At 42.0% G+C, this 17,254-nt stretch overlaps 1 long non-coding RNA gene across 1 annotated transcript; it reads right to left on the reverse strand.

Moving 5' to 3' along the window:
* Positions 1-1,778: 1,778 nt before the first annotated feature.
* LOC146176757 (uncharacterized) lies at positions 1,779-12,827 on the reverse strand. Its single transcript, XR_014701206.1, has 7 exons — positions 12,600-12,827; positions 9,584-9,796; positions 5,362-5,425; positions 3,621-3,674; positions 3,166-3,219; positions 2,197-2,385; positions 1,779-1,957 (listed from the first exon to the last, which is right to left on the reverse strand). It is a non-coding gene; the product is annotated as an uncharacterized LOC146176757 (long non-coding RNA).
* Positions 12,828-17,254: the final 4,427 nt, after the last annotated feature.

Below are 17,254 nucleotides of genomic sequence, written 5' to 3' on the forward strand. Positions count from 1 at the left end.
TCCTGTTTCCTCGCAGAAGGGCAACAACGCCCAAATATTAGAGCACAAATTGCAGCGCCACAAAACACAACATTGCATTACAATATATCGATTTGTGAAGGGGAGCCTCATAGCAGATGTTTTGTTAATTAAATCTGAGGTTTAGTAAATCGTTCCTTTTCAGCAAGTTGGTTGCTTTGCCTCCACCTAACTGAAGCGCGAAAAAAAGGCGAGCGCAAAAGAAGGAAAACCACACACGACATGGACTACAGCGATTGTCCGCGTCATGTGTCTTTTTCCTTCCTTCGTGCTCTTCTTTTCTTTTTTTAGCGCTGCAGTTATGTGGAAGTAAAGTATGTCTAAGGTGTACATGAGAATCTCATGTGTCGTTGGAAGACCACGAAGGTAATTATAATAAAACACAAAGTAATGCTAACAGTAAGCCTTTCAAACTGAACACATCTTTCTCCGCACCTGTACTGCGATAATTACTTTAGAATAGCAGCAGCTCTAAGCAAATGGCTTTGTGTGACATTACTTTCTAGACCTACAGTGAGTACGGATTTATATGTATTGCATACTTAAACTAATCTTTGTTCGCAACAGCCATCCTTCGTTGCACCTATTTGTTCAAAGAGTGCTCTCTTTAAAAACTTTAAATTGTGCACTCAAACAGGGCGAAGCAAAAATTCAACTTTAGAACATAAAGGTTTCAAGTTTATGGCCTTTTCTATAACCGAAAGCACTATTCGACTATTTTCGTTTTGTGTACGCAACCTGTAGCAGCTGTTCTTGTCTCGGGGCTTCGTATTTGCCTCGAGCGTTTGTGAGGACAGCAGTAGCGCAGGCGAGATACTTAACGAGTGTGTGGCTCAGCCACATCATTGTTATTTACTGCACCATGCCAGAATCCTCCTAAAGCGCATCCAAAAATTTTAATTTTTTTGAAGGGCAAGAAATTTTCCACGCTTCGCGTGCTCTTCTTTTTCCACCTGGTTTGTACCTGTCTACTTGCATTCTTCTCTGCGTGCCGCGCATTGTGTGAGGGGAGCAATAAAATAGTTTCATCGGCCAGTTTTCTTTGTTGGGAAGTAAGACGAGTTCTTCGGAACGTGTTCGGATCATTTCGCTTGTACGCTTGCTCCTCTTAACAACTAACGGCCATTTAAGAATTGTTGGCCAAGATTTTGAATATTAAGTTTCAGTGATATATTGCCGACTTAGCCACTTTTAATGTTTCCATTGAAACAGAGCCCTGCCAAAAACTTTCTGTACAGTACGCGGACACTACTAGAAAAGAGCTAATCTGGGAAGCAGATGTTCATTTTTATTTTCTTTCATAGTGAAGATTGCCATCGAATGCAACATATTTCTCACGGAGCCCCTACACTTCAAGAAACTATTCGTGGCTTGTGCCACTTTTTTTTTTGCAAATCGAAGCGTTATGTTTAGTTTTCCCTACTGAAAATATCCCATATGAATTTTGAGCATACGGTATTATTGGATATGGGGGATATGTGTCATATGGGACATATGGGGAGTACGGGTGATATGTGCAATATGGGCATATGGGCGATATGTGTGATATGGGCATATGGGCGATATGTGTGATATGGGCATAAGGGAATTATGGGTGATATGGGCAATATGGGCAATACGGGCATTATGGGCAATACGGGCATTATAGGTGATTTGGGCAGGATGGATGACGTGAAATCCACGGCCATATAATTTCTTTTCAGGTGGTGACATTTGAGCAGGTGTCCTACATTATACAATAAGAGAAGGCTGGTAATGACTGAAATTTTTGGTATTATTTATTTGGCTTCTGATATACATATGACATATGAAGTTGCAAGCTTGCATTTTTCATCTGTTCGTCTTTCAGCATTTCTGCAATATATCTTTAGTTTCTGCATGCACTTGCTTGGAGGCAGCTGATCACTAGAATTCCTTCTAATATATGCGACAAATTCATCTGGAAAGCAAACAAATGAGAAAAAAGTCCAAAGAGAAGAAATGGTCAATTTTATATCATTGTAAAAATAAATTATTAAAATCAGTCAAGAAACACCAAAACAATTCACAGTAATATAAAAGAAATGGAATTGAAAACATGAATTCTCCACAAATGGGAAGGATGTTGAGCTTTGTTTATGTAAAACAGCATGAACATGACTGAAAAAAAGATAATTAGATCAAGATTCAAACACTCACTTGTTACAGCTGCCAATTTATGAGGGGTCAGGGCTTTTTTGAAGGCTGAATGGACTAGAGTTCGGAAAGCAGTGACACGGGGCCCCTATCACACTCCTGTTTTTGAGCTCTGACACAGGCAGCCTTCACTGGTTCTTTGCAAAACAGAGAATCCTTGGGCCGCGTCAGGAGCCACTGCCATCTCTGAACCTACATGGAACAGAGAAAAACATTACCCTCCGCATGCATGCAAAAATAAAATATGAACAATAAAGGATAAAATATACACTTCAAAAGAACCCTTAAGCGAAAGGCAATTTCCTTTAATATATCATCAACGATATTTACCAGTCACGAGGCAGTTATAAATATTTTTCTAAGTTATACATGTTATGACAATTTGATTAAGCTTTGTATTGTTCACCAATTTAATGTGTTTTGAAAAAAGATGTAAAACAGATTAATCTTCAGTTAAAAAAATCACTCTACTGGCACTTTTCGGTGCCTGATAAAAACCTTTGTTCACAGATTGTCTACAAAAAATTTGAGTGTGAAAACATAAGTTCACTTTTCATTAGACTAGAAAATTCAAAGAGGTGTTACATGATAGCAACTTTAAAGAAAATTGCCTTTGAACAGTTCAGTAAAAACCACAAAGATTTCGGAAGAAATTGCAGACCGTAGAAAACACAAACTTGTACATTTGTAGTATCAAATGACTCATTATTTTCGATATTAATAAACAAAATAAATAACCCTCTATGCCTTCCTTGTTACGAGTGGCAGTAGGCAGTAAGCAACAGTAAAAACATGAATGAATACATAGACTTCTTGACCTTTCTTTCCCAGTTTTTAAGTGAGATGGCAAAGCAAGAAACACAAAACAAATGTTAAAAGGAGTTTTTCTGGGTGTTATGGTCACCTCCTTACGTATTTCTGTCTGCACAGTTGGACAAGTATAAGAGTGGTAAACATATGCAATTCCCCTACCTGGTCATTTACTGTTGCCAGTACAGGTACCTGGTCCCCAGGCATATTCGAAACCTACAAGGAAAGGAAAAGCAGTGAAACACGTACCAAACTGAAATCCGAAGTCACACATGTTTAAAGATGGGCCACAGTAGAAAGGTAAAATGAACAAAAAAACATATTGCTCTTGGTTTTGATGTTAGCTATGTGTTGTCTATAGCCACGAAGAAAAGCCACCCTTACAACTCTGATGTGTAAGCAATAGTAAAAACATGAATGAATGAACACATAGATTTCTTGGCCAATCCTTTCAAGTTTTTAAGTGGGATGGCATAGTAAGAAACATGAAACAAAGTGAAGCAGTGCACATTAAAAAGAGTTATAAGTTAATCTGGGTGTTATGACTTTGTCTCAACGTATTTCTGTCTAGATAGTTGTGCAAGCATAGGAGTTGAAAGCATATGCAATTCCCCTACCTGGCAGTTTGCTGTTGCCAGTACAGGTACCATGTCACCAGGTGCATTCAACACCTACAAGGAATAGAAAAGCAGTGAAACAACAAACTGAAATCTGAATTCACACATGTTTATTTATAGATGGGCCACATTAGACATGAAAGATAAACAAAAAAGATAATCCTTTTGATATGGATAAGGTTAGCTATATGATTTCTACAGCCATAAAGAAAAGCCATCCTTACTACTCTTTCGTTTGCATATTTTCAGTCCATTGTTCGCACTGTTTCCTGAAGAGCTAGAAATGGAAGGGATCTGTATAAGTAGCAAACAGCTTAATGAATAGATCAGTGGTTATCAGCAATGGATGGGTTGGGGACCTCTTGTAAACCACTGAAAGTTGACTGTAGAGGGGGTAGGGATTCTTGTGAAGACTGCTGTTGCTGCAGTTCCAAGAGATCAAACTGGGATAGGGTCCATACTAAAGTGACCTCTAAAAATGTGCACTTGATACGCCAGTGGGCCACAGATGCAGAGGACATAGACAGAGGCAGCATGTCAGTATGCATGCTGCTGGAAAGGACTGAAGTCCTTCCAACACTGCGCTGCTCACTCTCCCACCCCAAATGTTTTGCCTGCAGCCCCATCTAGCAGTGCAGCAAGAGCTCGAGTTTAACTGATGCCTGCATCAACAAAAGCTCTCTCTCCCTCTTTCATATGCAGACTCTCAATTTCCACACTCCTCTCCTGTGTCTTTGCCTTTGAGAAACTAGTTGGCTTTGAACCTCCATGCTTTTAACCCTGCAAAGCTGTTTTGCCAGGCCAGAGCAAAGATCTATTGCATAAACTTTCTTTTTGGGGGGAGATGTGTGTTTGCAGACCCTCAAAATATTTTCGCAGACCCCCATTTGAAAAACACTGGAATAGACCATCTAGAATGCTTCCACCAGATTCCAACTCATCTCTTATACTGTTGTCAGCCTTCATGCTCACTAACAGTTTTAAAAGCCATGCAGATGCACAGTGGCAATATGGCTAACTATAGTAGTCGTTGAGCAATGGGTATGCATAACATGCACAACTACAGCCAAAATTTAAAATTGAGAGGCACTTCAGAGACAACTGTACTGGATGTTTCATGTTGGCATAGACTACTGTAACTTAGGCTAATTTTTAATTCCCCATTAACTGACTTATTACATAATCTTAATTACTGAAAGTTGTAAATATTTGCTGCAGAGCCAGAGTGGGATATGCAAACTTGTATAGTGCCAGTGGAAAACAATCATTAAATTGTTTCCTATATTATATTTCTCATGCTGTACTTTCTTGCATTCTAAAATTCACAGAATATGAGAAACAAAAGCCATGTGACCAGATGCTTATGCCAAGCTGCTGTGCTGCTCTCAAGCATGCAGTGACTGACTGGGATTCCTGCATTTTATGCACAATTTCACAATGAATGTTCCTAACTGAGCATTCCAAAGGAGAATGAAAATGCTCTTTACTTTGTTTTGCAGTCAGCAATGGTCAGTGATTGCAGCATGCATTTGCACCTTCACGTGACACAGGCTAGAGATCCAAATATATACAGCACTGTTGCGTCGCCATGCCTACAGTTGTACTGCTGCCAACCTTGCCCACTCATTACATATTCTCGACAGCTGCATAATAGCAAAGCTTAAGCGCCCAATCAAGTGACCTTTTCTTTCAAATTTTATAGGCTTTAAAATGCAAAAAAAAAGAAGTTTGTAAGGCTTACCATGCAAGAAACAATTAGATGTTTTCTGAAGTTGTTATAAAACCTTGCATATCTCACTTGGGGGCTGCAGGGAATAATGTAGGAGTTAAGTAAATATAATCAGGTAAGGGCAAATAACCTTTTTGAAATCTTAGCTCAAGTTGCTTGGAAAGCTTGTATAGCAGAAGCACTGAAGGAAGTAATGCACTGCAAGTCCCACTCTGAAGACCTATTAGTGATAGAATGTTCTGATCAGCAAAACTGTTTTAATGCTTCAAAGTTTGGCACTGTCTATGGAAAGTGATAGCAGATTGACAAAGAATGGTGATATGGACTTCTTATCAGCATCAATTTTACAGCAAAGCTGGCACAGCCCAGTGATCTCACAAGCTTTCTTTGTCATGTTTGCAGCTACTATACTGCAATTATGGCACAAAGTTCATATCTGGATGTTAGAAGAAACACTAAAAGAGTGCAGTGCAGGCACACAGAATTCAACACAGGGAGCATTCGTCTATTTTCATTGATACTCTGAAGAGGAGTCATTTTGACAGCTGAATAAAAATTGGTTGAAAGCATTGTGTACACATAGTTGAAACCAAAATGGTACATGATGGTTTCACTTGCAACTGCAGTCTGCTTAGTTCAGGAAGCCAGAGCCCAGACCATCTATGCATGGCCATCACTTCAGCTGAGCAGGCAATGTCCTTAAAGTAATTTATGAGTCACATTTACAGCACCACAGCATTATGCTGTGGAACAAGTCCTAGCATTCAACTGCTTTGTCAGGGGCAATGTGCTTGTTACTTGCTTTTATTTTTATGCAGTATTGCTTCAGTGAGAACACAGACTGAAACCTGCTGTAAAATGTCACTTCCTTTGCTTTGTAGACAAGCTCGATCACGTCTATTCCCTGCAAAGATAAGTCAGTGTGCGTGCCAGAAGCTCGAGGTCATGAGTAGTAGACATGGGCATGTTTGTTTTCCCTTTGCCAGTGAGCTGCAGTTTACCGATAGCATGTATAAACTTTCTCTTCATCAACGAGTTCATCTGACCTAACTTGATGCTTTTTTATTATCGGTGCAGCGCATTCACGACGAGGACGAGAGGAGACAGACACCTGGGCGTAAATGCACTGCACCGATGTCTAACCAGCATGCCTAAGCATCTACCTTGTCTTCATTTTTTTGCTTGCACCCAGGTTCCTACTTTCTCAGATTCATTCAACAATTGCTGCTCTAGCTCTTCATTTCATGTAATATCTTGCAGGAAACACTAAATGTTTAAAAATACACTGCATCAGGAACAAAAGTAAAAATATAAAGGAAACTAAAAATTAAAAAAAAACGGTGTTTTAATTGCAGCACTGACTATGACAAGGTGCGATTGGACAAATTTCGCCACAGTCATTGATTTAAAAGGAGAAAACCTATAATGCCATTGGGAATTCTAAACTGGAAAGTGGTCGCCTCTCTAAAAATGCCACAACCACATGACAACTGGTAATGTGGCTAACTTGCCACTTGCGAGTTTTTGCATAAAAAGCTGCCTTCACTTCGGGCTTCGGCCCCGTTAGCATTTTTTGTGGTTTTGTGCCCTAGCCTTTTCTTCCAGATTTTTCATGAAAAAAGAAACATGTGGCTACTGAGATTATCATATTTGCTTTGTAGGTGCGTTTGCATGTTGATGCCCTTCTGTCAAATTTAAAGCGCAAATCAAAGGATCCAAAATCATGTTGAAAGTTCAGCGCAGTTGTGTAAGTGTATCTCGTCCTTTTGTCCCCGTCTGCCAGCACTGCAATACCATAATACTCGACAACTACTAACTAACCCAGCAACATATCCAGCATTAGTTTTAATAGTGCTGATTGCACAAATTCAGTGATTTTTGCAATTGTTTCAGTTTCACGTTTCAAAATTGGAAGGTGGATCAGCAGGCCATGCAAATTTCACTGTGATGCATCTTCAGCCATCACAACTTGCAACATTCTCAGAGCCGGATTAACAGAAATAAGGGCCCTAGGCTAGAGTGCATGCAACCTTCCCCCCCCCCCCCCCCCCCAATTTGGAAGTCCCTCCTATCACTTCCATATTATACTTCTGTAAAGACCCCATTTCATTTTACCTACACCAAACTAAAAAAAAAAAAACAAGGTGTGATTACTGTGATTGGCACAAGAGTGATGCATTATTTTTAGAAAGAGACCTCCTGAGTGAAGGGGAATTTCTGTTTTTGCAGCTCGACAAAGTCTGACAAAAGCAAAAGCTAAACAAAGTAAGATCATGTGGGGGCCCCATCTCTTCATTCTGATTTTCTCTCTTCATACCTGTCGCTCAACATTCAGTACTATGTGGTTCGGGCTCCCTTCTTACATCCTCGGAGATAAGGTTCTGTGCTTCAGCATCCTTAGCCCCCACCTTTATCCAGTGCTACATTCTATCCCATTCTGTACACACAAGTGTCACAAATTTCAGTACAAAAAGATATGAAATACAACTAAAGAGTGCATTTTTAGTACACAATGACAGTTGTAGTTTCGAAGCGTGACGTAAGAGTGCATAATTTTCAATGCAGCACATATTCTTTAACAGTACCTAGTACTATTTAGATATTCACACTCTCTCTTGCAATACGGCCCGTCTAGTGACATAAACATCTACATTTACACCATAAGACAACAGAGACAGCGCCACTGCTTGGCATCATCTGTGTTCGCTCCAAATGTGCAAAGTGATCTTGGGTGCCGCCGGCACCTCTTGTGCTGGATGAACAAACCAGAGGCTTAGGCTTTAGGCTGTGTGACACAACAGTTTATATGCTGCAGGAACACAAGTAAATTGATGCCTACAATAAGAAATCATATTGCCTAGAACAGCTGCAAGGTGAATACAAGTACAGTAATAAGGTAGAAAGTTGGGCGAGTTGGTATATAGACATGGTTGAAAAAATCCACTGCACTAAAAGAGATGATGTCTAAATGCTTAAAAAACAGGACAAGCGCAGACTCACAACTACAGTTATTTGAACAAACAGACGAGATATATATACAGAGAAACAAACAGATGCACCTGCGCAGAACTGCCAGATAGTAAAAGAAAATATTACGTTTTAAGTTTTATGTAGGTATAAAAATTATCTAATAAAATAATAACAAAAATTATTATCGATAAAGTTTTATCTAGGTATAAAGCAAGGGAGACAAAGGCTGGGTGATGCATCTATCACCTTTTTTCCTGATACAGTAGGCCTCCTTAAGTTCTCATGTTAGCCTATCTCGATGATGGAAAAGAATGCTAGTTTGTGGTGAGAACTGCGGATAGCAGCCTTGTCTATCTTTATTACCATTCTTATTTTTTTCTTCGTTGCATTTCCTGCAATGCACAGCCACGTGCGAGTAAGTGTCGGACGATATGGCCTCCAAATGCTCCTTCAGACATACATTTATACATCGGCCCATCTGGCCAACATACACCTTACTGCAAGATAAATGGAACTCATACACAACCGCACATGCAGGGGATGTGCCATGATCTGTGCCTAATACTAAACTGAAATGGGCCAATACTCTGGGACAAATCAATTTTTTGCTGTACACAGGCAAATCTGGACAATTTGAAGGGTGCAGAACAAACTACTGTAATCTCATAACAATGGGCGACATTCTTTATGTTATGCGAGAGCTGTGCTTATAAGGTATGATCTATGTTTAGAGTGTATAGTCGTGGTGTTTTTTAGCACAGTGGATTTTTTCAACCAAGTACAGTAATAACTGACTGCGATGATGCCAATAGAAAACTTATTCCCACAGCTAATATGTCACTGATTCACCAAAGTTGCTGGCTACACTCAAGGTCCCTCACTGCACGTACTCGGTGAACACAGATGGTGCCCAGCGGCGACTGTCTCTGGTGTCTTCCGGTGTAACTATACAGTTTTGTCGATTTCTGACATTTTTGTTAGAAAACATTGCTTACTACAGACAAAATGACAACAAAGTTTGAAACAAGATTCCAAGCACAAATAGTATTTTGGCCTGTCCGAAATTTAACACGACATTAAAATTAATGGTTAGGAAATGACAGGCTATTACAGCATGTTACGGAGACGTACACCCAGCTATATATCATGCAGATCAGCACATATCAAACGGAATGCTTATAATTCTGTGCTTACATTGCTGCATTTAAAACTTAAAAACAAATCATTTCGCTTAATTTTCAAAAGAAAAGTGTTTATAACTTGCCAAATTTCTTGTGCGGCAAATCCTGGAGGTGGCTATGTTGATCTTCAACCATTTCAGCTTCTCCTCCAGCTTTGTGACCTTTCTTCGCAGGGACTTGCTATTTTCTTGCTCCTTCCTTAGCAACCATCTCTCAATAAGCTCATCACCCGAGCTTTCAGGCCATGGGAGTCTTGTCCGAGAAGGAGCAGTTTCTTTTTTTTTACTGCGTTTCACCTTCAGAATACAGAAAGTATAGATTAGCAAGTACCATCTTCAAGCATCCATGCAGCTTCTGAGCAAATAAAAGCATTCAGGCAAAATTCACCAACTTACTTTATCAAATAATCACCACAAACATTTTTGCACCCAACACAAAAACCTACATGTGTTATCTCAGAACCTATAGTAATCCAAGATCTTGATCTGGCTGGCAGAAGTACTGGCTCATGGCATCAGTGCCTCTGCCAGCATGACGCCTGGGCAAATGTACCCCCCCACCCTACTGGGATGAGCAAGTTTCGCTCCATAAGATAAAAAAAAAGACAACGTCCTGCCATCGCCCATGCACTGATGTGACATTTCAATAGGATCTATTTTTCTATAGAAGAATTGCATTGCATTTGCAAACTACTTGCAAAAAAGGCCCTGAGAGACACTGCTCAAGGGGACCTTTTTTCGCATTCCTGCAGTAGCTAACAAAAGTGCAACAAGACTGCAAAGACATGAAGCAACGCATGAAGCTATGCCTAAATATCAAAATCACCTAACAGCGCAATGCATTTCTAGCATGTGCACTGGGTGCATGCTGGTCTGCGCCTTTACAACAATGGGCCACCACTGTAATGAAGAACTCAAGTTGCTTTATTTCAGATATGAAACTGTGGAGAAAGGAAAGACATGCATCCACAGTACAAGTGGCATGGTGATCAGAGACATTTTGCTATTGCAATCAGTGCTGCAAATGTGCATGACCAAAAATCCAGCTTTGGTGAAAAAGTTACAGGTGTAGTGATTCCGTTAGTTCAAATTATATAGCCCATCACTTACAAGCAGAACAAGATTGAAATTTCAAGCTAACTGCTTGAAGAGCCTCGGTATATGTTACCTTTTGAGAATGGTGCATTGACTGCTAGCAAGCCTGCTCACGCAACGGATCTAGGTATAGGCTTTGAATTTTTCTCAAGTAAAAAAAACTGCACCACGTCAGAGTCTATGCAGTGATACGTAAGTGTCAATATAGTAATAGTCCAACTTTTTAGAAACATGTGCTCTTTTCTGGTGCACACCGATTACACACATACCCACTGAATCACACTGTTGTAAGCCAGAAGCATTGAAGTACTACAGCAGCTTCGATTGTGCAGGATGAAGCAGCTAGGGACCAATAAGTTGATTAGACGCTTGTGCCATGCCTCCTGACGTGTTACACTCCGCCTGCATGCTGAAATGGCAGCCACTGTGGCCCAAGTGCAAGCTCTCTATATATCCCAACAATTGCCTTTTTTCCCCATTAAGTTTACTTTACTCTCCCCTTACATTTTTGACCATTGATTGAATATGCTCAATATATACTTTTCTGAAATCCTGTACACTTACTGGTCAGCTTTCTAGTTCTCTTCCTCCACTGCAAGTCTGCACTCTTCCTATACAAATATTTAGTTAATACCTTCGTTGCCCGTCGGTTTTGCCCATTCTCCATACCCATCCTTCTTATCAGCATTTATTCTATGCTTCTCAAGCTTTCAATGATCTCCGCTTTATGTCACCCTGTACTGCCGCATCAGTGGTTTATTTCTAGCAGCGCTGGTCCGACTTTAGGAACAACTCTCCACTTCCGAAAGTGATCCCTGGTGCCAATACTCCTTTTCTGATACCTCTCAGCACCTCTTACCCATTGTATTTTCATGTTGCTCTATACTTCATTACTCCGACATGTCTCTTCCCTTTCAGCTAAATACTGTTCCTGCTTTCCCACATACATATTGTCCTCATTCGTCCATCCTGTAAAATATCTGTATTTTCTAAAAGCCTCTCTTTCCTTAAATATTGATGACATGCTGTAGAAGACGACCACACTGAAAGTGACCACGGTTGGATAAATTTTAATGGCAACAAATAAATGCGCAACAGATGCAGGTCCCTTTTTGTCATTTGTCTGCTAATTGTGCTAGCCTATGTGGCATGCAGGGAGAGAAATTTATGGGAGCTAAACTTATTGCTAACTAAAGGACACGTTACACAGCACTTTGCAATTGAATATTGAATGTATGTACACATTCTATTACGTTTTCAGTGGTCAGCGTCAGATAATTTGAGTATAAATAATGAGCAGTTAAACTAGCTGGCCGCACTTCTAGTCGGCAAGCTCCGCCGCCCGTGCAGCGTAAACATTTGCTTGCGAGAAGACGCACGCGGCTCGTGTCACTGTCCGGAACAGCAAAAATGTCTAAATATGTTTCCACGGCCATCAGCACGTCAAACTGTATGCGACTTCCACATTGCAAAATATGCGCCGATTATAATATGCCGCGCACGCACAGTGCAGCGGAGTGCTGCAAGCCAAATAATTACATGCAAGCAGTTGCATAGTACACTGAGCATGTTCTTTTATCAGACACTATTCAAGCCCTCAAGAAAAGTCCGCTCATGCCAGTGCGCGAATGCGCACACGCAGGAATGCTCCAATAAAAGGGCGGGGAATGCGGCAATTACTGTGAGTATGCGTACTCGCTGTCCGTTATTCCCTTATTCAAGAAGGGTTAGGGGGTGGGAGGGGGGGATGAGGCAATTACTCTGAGCATGCTTATTAGGTTTCCGTTATTGGTAAGTACTTTGGTGCGTATGCGTGGTTGTGTTTGACCGTACACACAGCGTTGACGGCGGGCCGACACCGATCAAAATCTATTCAACGCCTCCATCACCTCATGCCGAACAATAATATGAGCCGCAAACTTACACAGAAGCTACATCAGCAGGCAGTAATAGTACGATCGAGACAAAAAGTACTGCAATATACTTGTAACACATGCAGACTTACATCCAAGAAGCAGAACGTCGCCGAGGGGTAGGATTCTTGTACCTCACCGTTGAACGTCTCCTTCCAGTAGATTCTCTTGCATTTAGCAGAGTCAGCGCATGTGACCGGGTTAAAATCTTTGATTGAGAAGACATCCGCTATGCTGTCCTCCCTTCTCTCACAACACAAGCAGCAGAGGCACCGGCGAAGCACACTGCGTGGGACGCGCGCCAGCAGCAGTAACACTACACCAAGAAAAGTAGTTTCGGCGGGAGCAAGCCGCGGAGGAGGAGAAAAGAAGAAGCAGACCGGAGAGAGAATTTAAGAATGCGGCGGAAAGGCGAGAGTGAAGAAAAGAAGGCGGAGAGCGAAGTTTTTTCCTAACGGAGAGCGATAACTCGTTTCGGCGGGAGCTATGTGGAGAGAGCACGGTGACTGCGGAGCAGCGGAGGAGGAGAAAAAACGAGAAAGCGCAGCAAGTTTATAGATGTGGAGAGAATGACAGAACGCGGCGAAAAAGTGAGGGAGGAAAACAAAAAGCGGAGAGCTAGGACAAGTTTTTTCTAACCCGGGAGACGCGAGGAAACGAAACATGGTGATGGTAGCAACTTTAATTGCCATATATACAAACGGTGGGGGAGAAGCCCCCCCCGTTTGGGGGCTTCTCGGGGGGTGCTCTCGAGGAGACAGTCATTAAGATGCAAAATAAATCCCTTGGATTGCAAATTTGCAATTCTTTTCATGGCATTGGAAATGATACGGCGCTGGCCTACTTCCAAGCTCAAATAAAATAAATCCAGTTATTTCATTCACGAATTATTAAGAGTGTCCATGCTGCAGTGGAGGTTGGTACAACAATACGACAAAAAGAATGCATCATATCGTAGCATAGGTTTGCAAAACAAAAAACAAAAATGTACAGTTGAACAAGTACAAGACGGAGAGTCTGTCAATAGGACATTCCGTTATGTTTTGTGCATATGTATCTGCAAATACCGATGATACGAGTTTTCCCAAATAATTGCATTGACGTCAAGTAGGAAAAAAAAAAAAAAACTGAAGAGAGGCTATGTCTGATCAGCTTCCTCCTTTCGTCAAGCCTAGGAGGTGACGAGTTGAGATAAACCGAATGTGAGGCAAGGACTTTTATTCCATGATATCGAAGGAAAGTTAAAGTCATCGAATAAAATGAAGGTGTACAGAATGATGTGGTTTATAGCATGAAGCATAATGTGGAATTCCGCTGCAAACGAAGCTGCCGCGTGTGGGAGCCGGTAAAAGCAGCCGAAAATAGCGGTTAGGCTAAGAGCTCTAGAGTGAACGTGATTCAGTTCAAAAGTTTGGGGCAATATTTATGGGGCGGCAGAGCAAACTTTCATGGGTAACGATAATGAAGGTGCCGCCGCCCCATATGCTGAAAAAAAAAAAAAAAAAAAAAAAAAGAAAGGGGTAACAAGCAAACATTGTGTAGCCGGTTATATGTTCCCAAAGACCATCTAGAGAAAGACCTCAAGCCATTGTTTACAAAATACAGTGGATACCACTTATAACGTAACCGCTGATTGTGAAGGAGGTACCATGTCGTGGGGGGGGGGGGGGCGCACAACAGTGCACTAAACACTAAATGAGGACTCCTCTATCACCCTCACCGCACAGCTTGTGTTCCAACTAAAAGGTCTTGTTCCGAGACTCCTCATATTATTTGTTTGAATTCAAAGAGACAAGGATGCTTTAGCCCACTGCGTTTGTGACTGCTAAAGTTAGCACCACCGCCTTACCGAAACTGAGCATGCGTTAGCGCATACACAGTTCCGCGCGCGGCGGTCTCGGTAATTTACGTGGTCGCGCGCTGCGTGCGGTATGCTGAAACTAATCTGTGTTCAGAGGACTTAGTGCGGTGCGTTTTGTTCATTTATTATTGAGATGCGTGTGTAGCTTCAGGTCAAAAAGTGCGGTACCGCTTTCAGTGCAGCGTTCGAGGTCCCGCGACCTACGTTATAAGCGGTCTACACTGCATGTATACTAGTCCTCGACTGCAAACTGGCAAACAAGTGCCTAAAAAATATGCGGCAACGTAAAAATGGTATATAAGGAATTTCTTAAGTAGCAACACCATAACCGAACACTCCGAAGACTCCGACAAGAAAAAAAAAAAAAAAAAAAAAACAAGTATCGGAAAAAAGCGACTTCTTCAGTTAGAAGACCCCGAACCACGTGAACCGTACGAGCTAGCCACAACGCAGAGAGAAAAAAAAAAAAAATGACCCCAGCGAGCACAGCTGCTACCGCACACCTGAACCTGCCAGCACCTTGACTCAATATAGGCTTTTAAATCTCCCACCCCCCCCCTCCCCTTCCTACCCCTTTAAACCCCACTAGCTCTCTTCTCCTTTATTCGTCCCTCCTTGCTTCTTCTCAACAAACCCTGCGTCACCCGCGCCGGAGTCGAGCAGTAGGAATTTAAGAAGTGATGGTTGGAGAAGTCTCAAGTTTAGAGAGCAGATGCGAGCGAGGGGAAAGTGGTGGGGAGGGCTTTAACAATTAAGCAGCTGCAGCAAAGGAAATGACCTCGAACGCGAGAGAAAAAAAAAAAAAAAAGTCCAGGCAACAGGAAGGAAGCAGCATCGTATGCATGTAGGGGTTGAAGGCGATGGAAGAGGGACAAGCTGGCGGCACCTGCACAACACGAAAAATGTGTGTGTGTGTGTCTGGGGGGGGGGGGGGGGGGGGGGGGACGGGGGTGATTTTTGCTTTTTGGCCGAGCCCGGGCTGGGCTCGGGCTTGAAGTTGCGGGTCTGGGCCGGGTCCGGGATTGAAGTAGAAGCGCACGGATCCAGGCAGGGCGGAGGCTAGGCTGTGTACGGCTTATTCTTTCGGAAACATATGAACAAGAGCACTAGAATCGTCCAAGTGGTTTATGAATAAACCCTATACTAGTGCATTTGTTAACGTAGAATGAGAGAAAGCTCATTTGTAGACTTAGTTTAATCAGCGGCACTTAGTGGTTTCTCCAAGTAACTTCAGACAAACACGCCCGGCGGCGTACAACGGCACAGCGAAAAACCTGCAGTGCGCTTTACTATACAGTGCAGGTCTTATGAAGCGCTGCAACAAACGTGGCTCCTTTGCATGAGCACGCGCCTGCTAAAGTACACAATACCGCTCAGCAACCAATGGGCGCACTCTGTCGGATCAAGCAGACTCTCTTTAATCTTCTCGATATTGTGTTTAAGACTGGACGTTTGAAACCTTCGCCGGAGAAGGACCTTTAATCGACTGCTCAGCAGGCAGCAACTGGTGCGTCAGTACAAAGATAGCCTTTGCTTTGCTTCGCTTTCCTTCACCCCCTATCCCTCCTCAAAAAATAAAAACATCTCTACGCTGCGATAAACGCCATTGGATAAGAGCGCACTGCTTTATGGCTCTGCGGTTTTCAAACACGTATATATGCACAAAACAAGCGTTTTGCTTTTCGTCATTGTTGAGATGAAGGGCGACCACCTACTCACACAGGTTGTTGTGGCATAGTTGCCTTGGGCAGTACGTATCTGTGTTTAATTAAGCAAATAACTTGCCCCAATATCTAATTTCTAATAAGGATATATATTTAAAATGCCTTTAATCCATAGATCTTAAACATACACATCGAGCACAATATCATTCAATAAAAGGGCATGCAAAAATTTCTTGACCAAGCATTTGCTTCTGTCGGTACTTTAAATTCCCTTCTAGGCTGAGAATATTTGTCAGATTGTTATCCCATCTTGATATGTTATTATGTACCATATTTAAGCAATATTATTTACTTATAACCTTAACAGTTCTATTCGAGACATAGATGGGAGTGGGTTGGTTACATCAAAAGTGCGTACATAGTAGTAAACTAAGCAATTACAAATGAAGTGTAGTCATGACCGAAGGAAACAAAATCGTGCACAGCATATATCTACAATCGCTAATTCAGCAATTTAGATAACAGAGATAGTTACTCATGGCTCTTAACACATACATTTTTATTGGTAAGTTTATTGCAACTAGCTCCCTTCCAACATAGCGTCTCGTGCACAGGAGACACGCATACAGAAAGTAGGTGTACAGTTCCTCGTGCACTATCCTCTACATCCGAACCTATGGCACCCAACTAGCCCAATTAAGAGCCTTGGTAGTACAGTCTTTTAAGGAGCCCGCGCAGGCTGACTTTGCAGTGCCTATGCCGGGCCGAGTCTCGGAAGCACATGTTAGCATGGACCCGGGCTTGGAGCCATGGGCTCGGGCTGGGTTCGGGCTTCAAACGATGGGCTGGGGCCGCGCCCAGCCGGAAATTCAGGCCCGTGCAGTGCTTATCGTTCCGTGCTGCGGCGGTTGCGGTAATTTTCGCAGTAGCGCGGCGTACGATATGCTGAAACAATAATCAAGTGCTGAGCAGACTTAGTGTGCTGCTTTTCGCTCACTAATTAATGAGATGTTCTCGAAAGGGAAGTTACCCATCTGGCGTGAGCCATAAGGCCAAAAAATAAGTGCGATACGCGTTTATAATGCGAATGTTCGCGGCTTCACGACCTAGGTGTTATAAGCAGTATACATTCTATACTGCGCTTTGACTGCAATATGGGAATACAAGTACATTAAGAGAAAAAATCCGCCAACATAAAAATGGTATGTAAGGAATTTCCTAT

The sequence above is a fragment of the Amblyomma maculatum genome, chromosome 10 (genome assembly GCF_055883805.1).
Source record: "Amblyomma maculatum isolate TAMU_Amacu chromosome 10, ASM5588380v1, whole genome shotgun sequence".
In the NCBI taxonomy this organism is placed as follows: Eukaryota; Metazoa; Arthropoda; class Arachnida; order Ixodida; family Ixodidae; genus Amblyomma; species Amblyomma maculatum.